General features: G+C 45.4%; 1 protein-coding gene across 1 annotated transcript in view; it reads right to left on the reverse strand.

The window, feature by feature from the left end:
• Positions 1–983, reverse strand: part of Sptan1 (spectrin alpha, non-erythrocytic 1) — a 68,569-nt gene extending 67,586 nt beyond the window's left edge. Inside the window, exon 1 of the mRNA XM_040745080.1 lies at positions 827–983. The gene's annotated coding sequence lies outside the window, so the exon portion shown is untranslated. The remainder of the gene's footprint in view (positions 1–826) is intronic.
• Positions 984–10,214: the final 9,231 nt, after the last annotated feature.

A 10,214-nucleotide genomic window follows, 5' to 3' on the forward strand; every position in this document is an offset into this window, starting at 1 on the left:
AGAAATTATCTCACCCCAGCTTTCTGGCCTGTTCATTTAAAACACACCGAACCGTACTTACAGCGAAGCCCCTTGTTTTATATACATATGTACTTCCAGTACCTGAGAGGCCTTTAAAATAAAATTTTTTGTTGAGAAGCATTTCATCAAATTTACAAGGACAGCTTCAGACACAGACAAAAGATTGCTCTATCACTCCACAGCACGGTGGTAAAAATTTGACCAAAAAAAAAAAATATTACCTTTGACTTAAAAACAAAAAAACCCAGTCTCACATAAAAAGAAATAAAAAAGAGCTGTAACCTAGTAAGTTATTTATTGGATTTGGATCTCCTACCAAGAGGCGCCACATCTAACTGTGCAGGACTGGTCAGCATTAGAGAGAAAAGACATTTATTACCAGGAAAGAAAAAGGAGACCGTTCTGCGGCTTGAGGGCTCGGGGCCGCCATACAGGATGAAATTAAGGTCAGAGAGCCCTTCACTGCAGACGCCAGGTTCGTCCTCTTGCAGGAGGTGCGGATACGGGTGGTGCGGATGCAGGGCGGGGGAGGGGGGCGCTCGCGGGTGGGTGCTGCCGAGGACCACCCACCACCACCTGCCGCGACGGGTGGGGCCGCGGACACAGGGAGGGGCCGCGCGCCTTCCCCAACCCATGACAAGCCAGGTCGCCGCCCGGCCCCGCCGCGCCCCGCAGCCCACGCGCCACAAAGGCGGCGACGGCGGCCCACGGAGCCGCCCGAGAGGCCGCACGGCTCACCTGTCCGCACCGCTGCGGGGCTCCGCTGCCCTCGGCCCTTCCCTTCCCTCCCGCCGCCCTTTCTCACCGGCTCCCGGGGGTGAGGGGCGTGGGTCGCCGCGCTGAGGGCTGCTGAGGAAAAAAGATGCGGCGCCGCGGCCTCTGCCTCACGCCGTTCGCTCCGCAGCGGATAGTGGCGGCGACGCGCGCGTACTGGGGCTTTTATAGGCGACCGCGCGCGCCCCCGCGGCGGCCGGGCGCGAGCTCGAGGAAAGCTCCCGGGTTGGCGACGCGAGGGGCGGGACTCGCTGCTCGATTGCGGTACGGAAAGGGCCGAGCGCGTCCGGAAGGGACCTTGGCAGCGGTGCGGGGGGTGGGGGTGGGGATAAACAACGCGAGGGTGGCGGAGCAAGGGGAGCTCGGGCGCGCGCGCGAAGGGTGCGGGGCGCGGCGCGGCGCGGAGGAGTCACCGCCTCCGCCCTCCGCGGCGTGGGTCCTGCAATCCTGCCCCGCCCAGCCCGTCCTGCAGAGACTCTGCGCCGCGCCCCTCCGCCCATGGGAGCCCTTCCGGGACTGCGGCGAAGGGCGGGGCCGGACCCATCGCCGCAGTCAGGCTAGGGATGCTGCTGCCCAGGCCGGAAAAACGCCCTGTCCTTTTCGGGTGATCTCACCGGAATGTTGGCTCTCCCTCTCCACTTTTCTCAGGAGGAGGCTTGGCGCTGGGAGTGTGCCTGTTCTGTTGGGGGCTGGGGCCAAGAAAATCAGATGATTTGGGGACTCCGTGTTTGAGAAGGTAGGGGGGAAAAACAACCAGATCCTGATTAGGAAAAAGAAAAAGACTGGTGTGTGGCATAAAGCTTTTATTTCAGGATTTGGAGACTTCTTCAGCAATTTTTCTTTCTGTTGCCAGTAGAATAGGGTGCGTTCATCCTAGTTGATAAAAAAAGACATTAGTGTTTCTTTCCCTACAATTAATTGAACTTTGTTGTGTAGGTGACACTGTGTGCTACCTCTTTGGGCTTTTAGTCTTTGCACTAATTTTACAAGGTGCATATTGCCTTTGCCATTTTACAAATGAGCACCCTGATGACATAGAGACTATAGCTCTCTCCCCAGGTCAGGCACGAAGCAATTAGAAAAGCTAAGATTCTAACACAAGCGATTGTGCCGGTGGAGCTGGACTTCTGAGAAGAGGAAAAACAAGATTTCTGCAATTTCTGTGTTCCAGGGCCTGGCTCTGAACTCTGTAGCCAGGCTTTCCTCCAGCAAAAGCTCTTTCCCTTCCTCCATTTGGAAGACAGCTGTGTGGTAACTAACCATTGGAGTAGCACCCAGCTCATTCCCAGTGTAGTCAGGCCGACAGGGCGTTCTGCAGCTCCCCCAGGCACCAGCCTCCTGGTTACCAAGCTGCCCTCCTCGTTAAATAATTACAGAGACACTGGGCCTCGCTCCAGAACTTGGGTGAGGCCCCGTCCTGAGCTTCCTGTTCCTCCGCAGTTTGGCAGAGCCTAGGATCTGCATTATGACTTCTAAGCTGCCCTGGCTGTAGGCATGATAGTGAAGATTCCCAGTCCTTTTCCTTGGAGTGGAGCAACACAAAAGGAGTGGCCACACCCCAGAAGCAGCTTCACAAATCTTGAGGAAGGGAGGCATTTCCTGCAATCTTTACAGAGAAAATAGGTTGGGGAGCTGCTTCCTGAACTGTTTTTTCCTTCCTCCAGACAAGGTTTCCCTTTGTAGCTCTGGCTATGGACCAGGCTGGCCTCAAACTCAGAGATCCCTCTGCCTCTTTCTCCTGAGTGCTGGGATTAGAGGTGTGCACCACCACAGCAGGCTCTTGACTGTGCATTTCTGAAAATAGCTGATAGTGATCATAGTAGCCATCACATCAGCCAGCAGGAGCAAATTTTAAAATCAGATATCTAGCCTTAGGTACAAAATGGCTAATACAAGTATAATGCCCCAAAATTTCTAAGACCTTATCATTAGTGGCAAAGGATGGGATCAGGGCTGTAGGTATTTAATCACCCTTGTTCCATACTGAAATAAGGGTTCTACTGCTTCTACCAAATGCAAAATAAATTGGAAACCTATAGAGAGCTCTCTTTTGATTTGGAAAGTAAAATCCTGTTTGTTGGTCCTTTCTCTGATCAGAAGAATGGGCAGGATAGCAGTACATTAGGCCCCTCCCACTCGCCCACTGCCTGTTCTCATCTGGCACTAGAAATGAGCCATGACAAAGCTGTTCCCCATGGCTTCTATTGCTGCTTCTCTCCCTCCCACCAATTTCAGCACACGCCTCACATTTTATTAGGTGTGGGGAGAGGGAGAGGATATTCCAGACAATAACCTTCTTTGCTAGAGAACCCCAGAGGGAAGAAATAAAGCAAGCACAGCAGTGTGACAGCTTGGTTCTGCTCCGTGCTCCTGGCCACACCTCTTTCGGCCTCCTTAGAAGCAGTGAATTCACATGAATTAATTCTAAGTTTCTTCTCGTTTCCACAGTCCCTAGATTTAAACTCTATGTAGCCCCGATCCCTTGTTCAAAAGGTCAGTTATTGTTTGGGGAATATGTTAATTGATAGATTTTTCATCCATCACAGCCATGGAAAGTCCTCTGTCTGCTTCCTCTACTGCTATTCTGTACCCTCTACAAAGTTCTAGTGCAAGTGCTAGCTTTATTTTTTTTCCTCCCTGTAAAGAAGCTGATTTGGAAGAGTCATGCTGACAAAATGGATGTACCCTTCCCCAGATGACATTCTACAGGAGTAGATCTGGCAAGCCAGTCACACAGGTCTTCCAAGTATAGTGACTATGAAAATTGAGGGAATTATGCTAAGTGAAAATGCCAGACACCGAAGGACCAATAATATTATGATTCTGTGTCCCTACAACCCTTCAACTGTTAGGTCTGAGAGGTAACGTAGAGTACTGGTGACCAGGGACTGCAGGGAGACAGGAATGGGGGGGAAAGACCACTATTTCAGAGGAGCAGTTTCCACCTAGGATGACAAAGTTCTGGCAATCTGGACTAGGTACTTGTGAACATATTCTACCAGCCTTTATTTCTTTATGCTCACTCGTGTACACAGGACATGTATGGAGGAGAGACTGCTTACTGCAGTGGGCTCTTCCCCTGCCATATGGGTGCTGGGGATCAAACTCAGGTCATCAAGCTCGGGGGCATGTGGCTTTTCTTGCTGAGCCATCCTGGAATACTGGGACTAGTGGCATATGCTGGCGTTTTTATTGTTTGAGATAGGGTCTCATGATGTGGCCTAGTCTGTCATGGCAATCTTCCTGCTTCAGCTCCCTGAGCATTGTGATTGCAGAGGCAGAACCAACATCTAACAATGTTAGAGAATAGTCTGATGACAATTTAAGTAGTTATTCCAGAGCCTTGAAAAGCTTGCATCAGTTTACTGTTCCATGACAACATTTCTCACTGCTTTTCTCCATGCACCTATGTTTATTTACTTCAAAGGAACAGTGCTAGCTGGGAGTTTTGTCTGTTAGTAGAACATTTGCCTCTACTAGATGAAGACTAGGATCAACCCCTAGCACTACAGATCAACAACCATCTACTTCAGAGCAGTGCAAGTATATACTTGCTTTTCCAACCTCTTGCTTTGAAAAATAAAATATTGTATGTGTATGTGTGTTTTGCCTGCAGTATGTGCATACCTAGTGCCCTTGAAGGCCAGAAAAGGACCCTGAATCCTCTGAAACAGGAGTTATAGACTATTGTGAACCTCAAGGGTACTGGGAACCAAGCCTGAATCCTCTGCAAGAGCAGCAAGTGCTCCTAACTACTGAGCAATCTCTCCAGCCCTAAATGGGTATTATCTAATAAATGAAGCCTGGCTATCACTAGAGACCATCAGTAAGTCCCTTTACAATGGATATTTTTGCAAGTGCATCACATTGCTGAAGTCCACAGCTCTTGTCTTGTCCACAGGAAATCCAGTGAATTCATCAAATGTGGCAGAGGAAAGGGAGAATTAGACAGGTGTAAGAATTAGACATGTATGGCTTATGTTGTCCTGGCACCTAGGAATATCTGAATCTCATTATATTACTGCAGTTATCACAGGATTCTTGATGGTGTGTGTGTGTGTGTGTTAGAGAGAGAGAGAGACAGACAGACAGACAGAGAGAGATCCCAAGGCCAGTTGGTACAGCCTACTGGGATTTTTAGCACATCATCAAATCTGCACTAAGATGATATAGGACAATGAATGACATGACAAAAATTTGGTCACTCAGCCCAAGAAATGAGGTCAAGCTGAAATGGAAAGCAGATAAGCAAGGATTTAAGTTGAAAAGAAAATGTAGCTTGTAGCACTCTGTGGCAAAGCATCTGATGTGCCTGTATGAAACTACATCGGCTGGCGGTAATGGTTTCTGAGGTAACACTATCAGTGGGTATCAAAAAACCCAGCCTTCCAATGATCTTCTTTGTTCACGTTTGAGACTCCATTAGAATAACTAGCATCAAATGACAAATGCCAAGACTGCTAATCGCATCCAAAGGAAGAATATTAAATTGCTATAAAAGCTTGACCCAGAAAACAAACAAACAAAAAATTGCAGCAGGGTGGTGGTGCAATCCTAGCATTGAGGAGGAAGAGGCAGGAGGAAGTCTGTGAGTTGAGACCAGCCTGGTCTACAGAGCTAGTTTCAGGACAGCCAGAGCTGTTATACAGAGAAACCCTGTCTCAAACCTCCCCCCCCCAAAATGCTATAAAAGGTATTCTTGCCATGTGTTGTATTGAACACCTTTAATTCCAGTATTCAGGAGGCAGAGGCAGGCATATCTCTGGGAGTTCTACACAGATAGTTACATAGAGAAACCCTGTCTCAAAATAAAACAAAAAAAGTAATGTAGCAAGCTTTCTTGTTGGACTCTCTTTGGATTGCCAGTCCCCAAATAATGATAAAGATTTATTTTTAATTATGAAAGTTTGGCCTTTAGCTTAGGCTTATCCCCAACTACCTCTTTTTAACTCAAAATAACCTGTTCCTATTAATCTGTGTTCTGCAACATGACTGGGTTACCTCTGCTCTGCACTGTATATCCGACTTCTTCAGAGTGTCACTGGAAATCTCTCTGGTGTAATCCCTGTACTTAAGATTCTTCCTCCTCTTTCTCTCCCTGGAAATCCGAGTATCTTTTCTGCCTATCTATTGGTTCCTCAGCTCTTTTTTTTTTTTTTTTTTTTTTTTGGTTTTTCGAGACAGGGTTTTTCTGTGGCTTTGGAGGCTGTCCTGGAACTCGTTCTGTAGACCAGGCTGGCCTCGAACTCACAGAGATCCACCTGCCTCTCCCTCCCGAGTGCTGGGATTAAAGGCGTGCACCACCAACGCCCGGCTTCCTCAGCTCTTTATTAATCACAGTGACACATCTTCACAAAGTGTAAACAAATATTCCAAAACAAAGGTTTTCTCAGGCTGGCAAGATGGCTTGGCTGGTAAAGAAGTTTGTTTGTCATGTAAGCCTCACAACTTGAGTTCAATCCCCAACCCATGTAAAAGTCGAAGAGAAATGACTTTTCAAAGTCGTCCTCCACTGACCTCCAAATGCCTGCTGTGTTACACATGAGACCATAAGATGAAGCATTTATCTAAATTGTTCTTTTTTTTTTTCTTATTCCCTCCCTATTCCTTCCTGTGCCCTCTATGATAGCCTGGGTCCTCCAAAATCTCTATGGCTAACTGATTACTTAGTCGCTGACTCCACCCTGATTCAAGGTTAACTTCATTAAAAGTCTTGGAGTGTTACAATGTGATCAAATATCCCACAACATTTCTACCTGCCTCTGCCTCCTGGCTCTATTATCTATTCTATCTTGATGAGTCCAAAGTTTTGTTCCCAACCCACTTTCTATCATAACTTGCATTGCAAGCATAAAAATACCTTTTTAGGCCTTAAGACATTTTCTTAGATAAACAACTTAAACTTTTATGCTCTCAACCTTATAAACTTTACATCTCTTTTGTAAATTTCTTTTTTGAATTTGGTAACAAAGAAAACAGCATATCTATTTTTCAACCCCATCAGAGACCTAAGAAGGATATAATATTACCTGAGTAAACAGGAAGTACAGAGCAAACAGCTTCCAAAACTATAGGAATGACAGAGACATCTAGCTACCTGGACAGTCACTCAGGGTTCCCATGCAATGTTGGGGCATCTATCTTCAGCCTATGGGCCTAGAATATCTGACAGACTTCTCTGTGAGGCAGAATATTTGAAGGACTGTCCTACATTGTCCTGACAAAGTTTGGCAGTTACCTTCTTTTGTGTCCTGCTTGTCCAATTTGGACAGAATACTGACAGTAGTCAAGAAAAGGGAAGTTTCTTGCCTAATAACTAACTTTTGCCACAAATGAAAGCAAATTCCTTAAGGAGGTTCTTTAATGTCCTTTGAAGTAGATTGGTGCTGCTAGGAATAGATGTGTATCACTGTCATGAAAGCCTTATGTTATTAAAACATTTGTAGGTCTCTGAAATATTTGAAGACACCTATACAAAATATGTTTGACCTTGAAAACATACCTAACATGACTACAAATCTGATTGTTACATATAACTACTAACCTGCATTTAATTATCCTAAATAGTTTACAATAAGAGGTTTCAAAGATCAGAACTTTCATTACTTTTTTAAATGAGCTGAAAACACCTTAAACAAAAATAGAAATATATAAACAGAATGTTATAAAAATAATCTTAGCCGGGCGTTGGTGGTGCATGTCTTTAATCCCAGCACTCGGGAGGCAGAGGCAGGCGGATCTTTGTGAGTTCGAGACCAGCCTGGTCTATAAGAGCTAGTTCCAGGACAGCCTCCAAAGCCACAGAGAAACCCTGTCTCGAAAAACCAAAAAAAAAAAAAAAAAAATAATAATAATAACCTTAAATTTGTATCAATATACAAAAATACCTTAAACAAGAGTAGAAGCATGCCAGGCAGTAGTGGTGCAGCCCGTTAATCCCAGCACTTGGGAGGCAGAGGTAGGTAGAGCTCTGTGAGTTCAAGGCCAGCCTGGTCTATATAATAAGTTCTAGGACAGCCAAAGTTACACAGAGAGAACCAAAAAATACATAAATAAATTTTAAAAAGTGTGCTCTACTATTAGGCCAATTTACTCTTTTTCTTGGGACATTTTCCCTTGATGATTTGTCCTTGTTCCGATGTCTCATTTGCACAGTGGTCTTTAGGTCCCTTAGTTGAATGCCTTTTTTCTCCTGGAAAGACAAAATCAAAAACAAGCCCCAAGTCTAACTTTGGGGAGGTCTGTTTTTTGGTAGATTATATATGATGAAATGAAAAACATTTGTTAGTCTTGTAATTTAGTTTAAATTAAATGGCCAGACTGTTTAATGAACTATTGCCTCTCCTAATCAAGAGGTCTCTTCTGTTCAAATATAATCTTCATCAATCTTGATGGTATTCATAGCTTTTCTTCTCTTGTGGAAACAAAAGCAAAACCTCTTCCACTACAACATATTATAATTGTCCCTTTTTTTTTTTTTTTTTTTTTTTTTTTTGGTTTTTCGAGACAGGGTTTCTCTGTATTGTTTTGGAGGCTGTCCTGGAACTTGATCAGTAGATCTAGCTAGCCTCCAACTCACAGAAATCTGCCTGCCTCTGCCTCCCCAGTACTAGAATTAAAGGCATGCGCCACCAACACCCGGCAACATGTGTGTGTGTGTGTGTATTAAAGATTTGTTTGTTTTATGTGAATTGTTTTGTCTGTGTGTATGTCTGTGTGAGGGTGTTGGATCCCCTGGAACTGGAGTTACAGACATCTGTGAACCACCATGTGGGTGCTGGGAATTGAACTCAGGACCTCTGGAAGAGCAGCCAGTGCTCTTAACCACCGAGCCACCTCTCCAACCCCCAACATGTATATACATATATATTTTTTTTGTTTGTTTGTTTGCTTGTTTGTTTTCGAGACAGGCTTTCTCTGTATTGTCTTGGAGGCTGTCCTGGAACTCGCTTGGTAGACCAGGCTGGCCTCGAACTCACAGAGATCCACCTGCCTTTGCCTCCCAAGTGCTAGGATTAAAGGCATGTGCCACCAACGCCCAGCAATCATCTGTTACTTTAATTACAGGAGATCCAATGCTCTCCTCTGACTTCCTCATGTGGCACCCAGATATACACACAGACAAAACACTCAGACATATAAAATAATTTCTAAGGCACCATGAGGTATATAATGAGACCCAGGGATTCACAAGCACTGTGCACACAATCTACTCCTAAGCTACACTGCTGGCTCCCAGTAATTCCCCACATCACCCACCCCCCTTTTCCATTTAAAAAAATACTAGTCCCTTTTTGTTTTGTTTTTTTGAGACAGGGTTTCTCTGATCTGGCCTGTCTGTCTTTCTCTTTACCTCTCTCACCAGTCCAGGCTGGCCTCAAGTTTATTATTATAAAAGATGGTCTTGAACTCTTCTGATCCTCATGCCTCCAACCTCCCTAGGCTGGGATTATAGGTTTTATGCCACAGTTCCCAACTGTTGTTACTGTTTTTTAGACAGCATTTCACTATGTAGCACAGGCTGTCCTGGAACTCACAATGTAGACCAAGCTGGCCTCAAACTCAGAGAAATCTACCTACCTCTGGGGCATACACCACCACATCTGGTTAATACTACATCTCTTGCTGGGCAGGGTGGTGTACAACATTAGTCCCAGCATTGGGGAGGTGGATTTCTCTGAGTTCAAGCCTAACTTGGTCTAAAGAGTGAGTTCTAGGACAGCCAAGGCTGTCATAGAAACCTTCAAAGCAGACTGGACTGTAGGTTCATGTTAATACACTTCATATTATGTTTGTTTAAGACCAGAGTTTTATTGTGTAGCTATGTTGTCCAGGCCTACTTTGATCTCTGTCTTAATCCTTCTCCCTCAGCTGCATCAGTGCTGGGATCATCGGCATATGCTACCATACCCAGCTTCTCATTTTATTTTTGACAGAGGAACCACTCCATGTATAGAACTTCACATATAAACTTAGCAAAAATGCTGTGGCAGAGGGAAAAGCCAGAGAGCTCCAGAGGGTCCTGTTAAGTGGTTGTGCAAAATGTGAGCTGCACGCCTGTAATCCCAGCACTCGGGAGGCAGAGGCAGGCGGATCTCTGTGAGTTCGAGACCAGCCTGGTCTACCAAGCGAGTTCCAGGACAGGTTCCAAAAAAACTATACAGAGAAACCCTGTCTCGAAAAACCAAAAAAAAAAAAAATGTGAGCTGCATTAGCTTGAGTGGGCACCATTCAGTCAGCACCAGGTTTCCAGTAATGAACAGAAGAGGGAGGGGTATCTAGGAGTGCCTTTTTAAATTTGCACAACCTCCATCTGCTAACTGAGGAAGGCCTGAGCCTATTCACTTTTTTTATCCTGAAGTTGGTACATACCACCCTGTTTCCTGTCATGGTCTGTGGAAAACAGATGCCATTTGCAA

The sequence above is a fragment of the Mesocricetus auratus genome, unplaced genomic scaffold (genome assembly GCF_017639785.1).
Source record: "Mesocricetus auratus isolate SY011 unplaced genomic scaffold, BCM_Maur_2.0 Super-Scaffold_100004, whole genome shotgun sequence".
In the NCBI taxonomy this organism is placed as follows: Eukaryota; Metazoa; Chordata; class Mammalia; order Rodentia; family Cricetidae; genus Mesocricetus; species Mesocricetus auratus.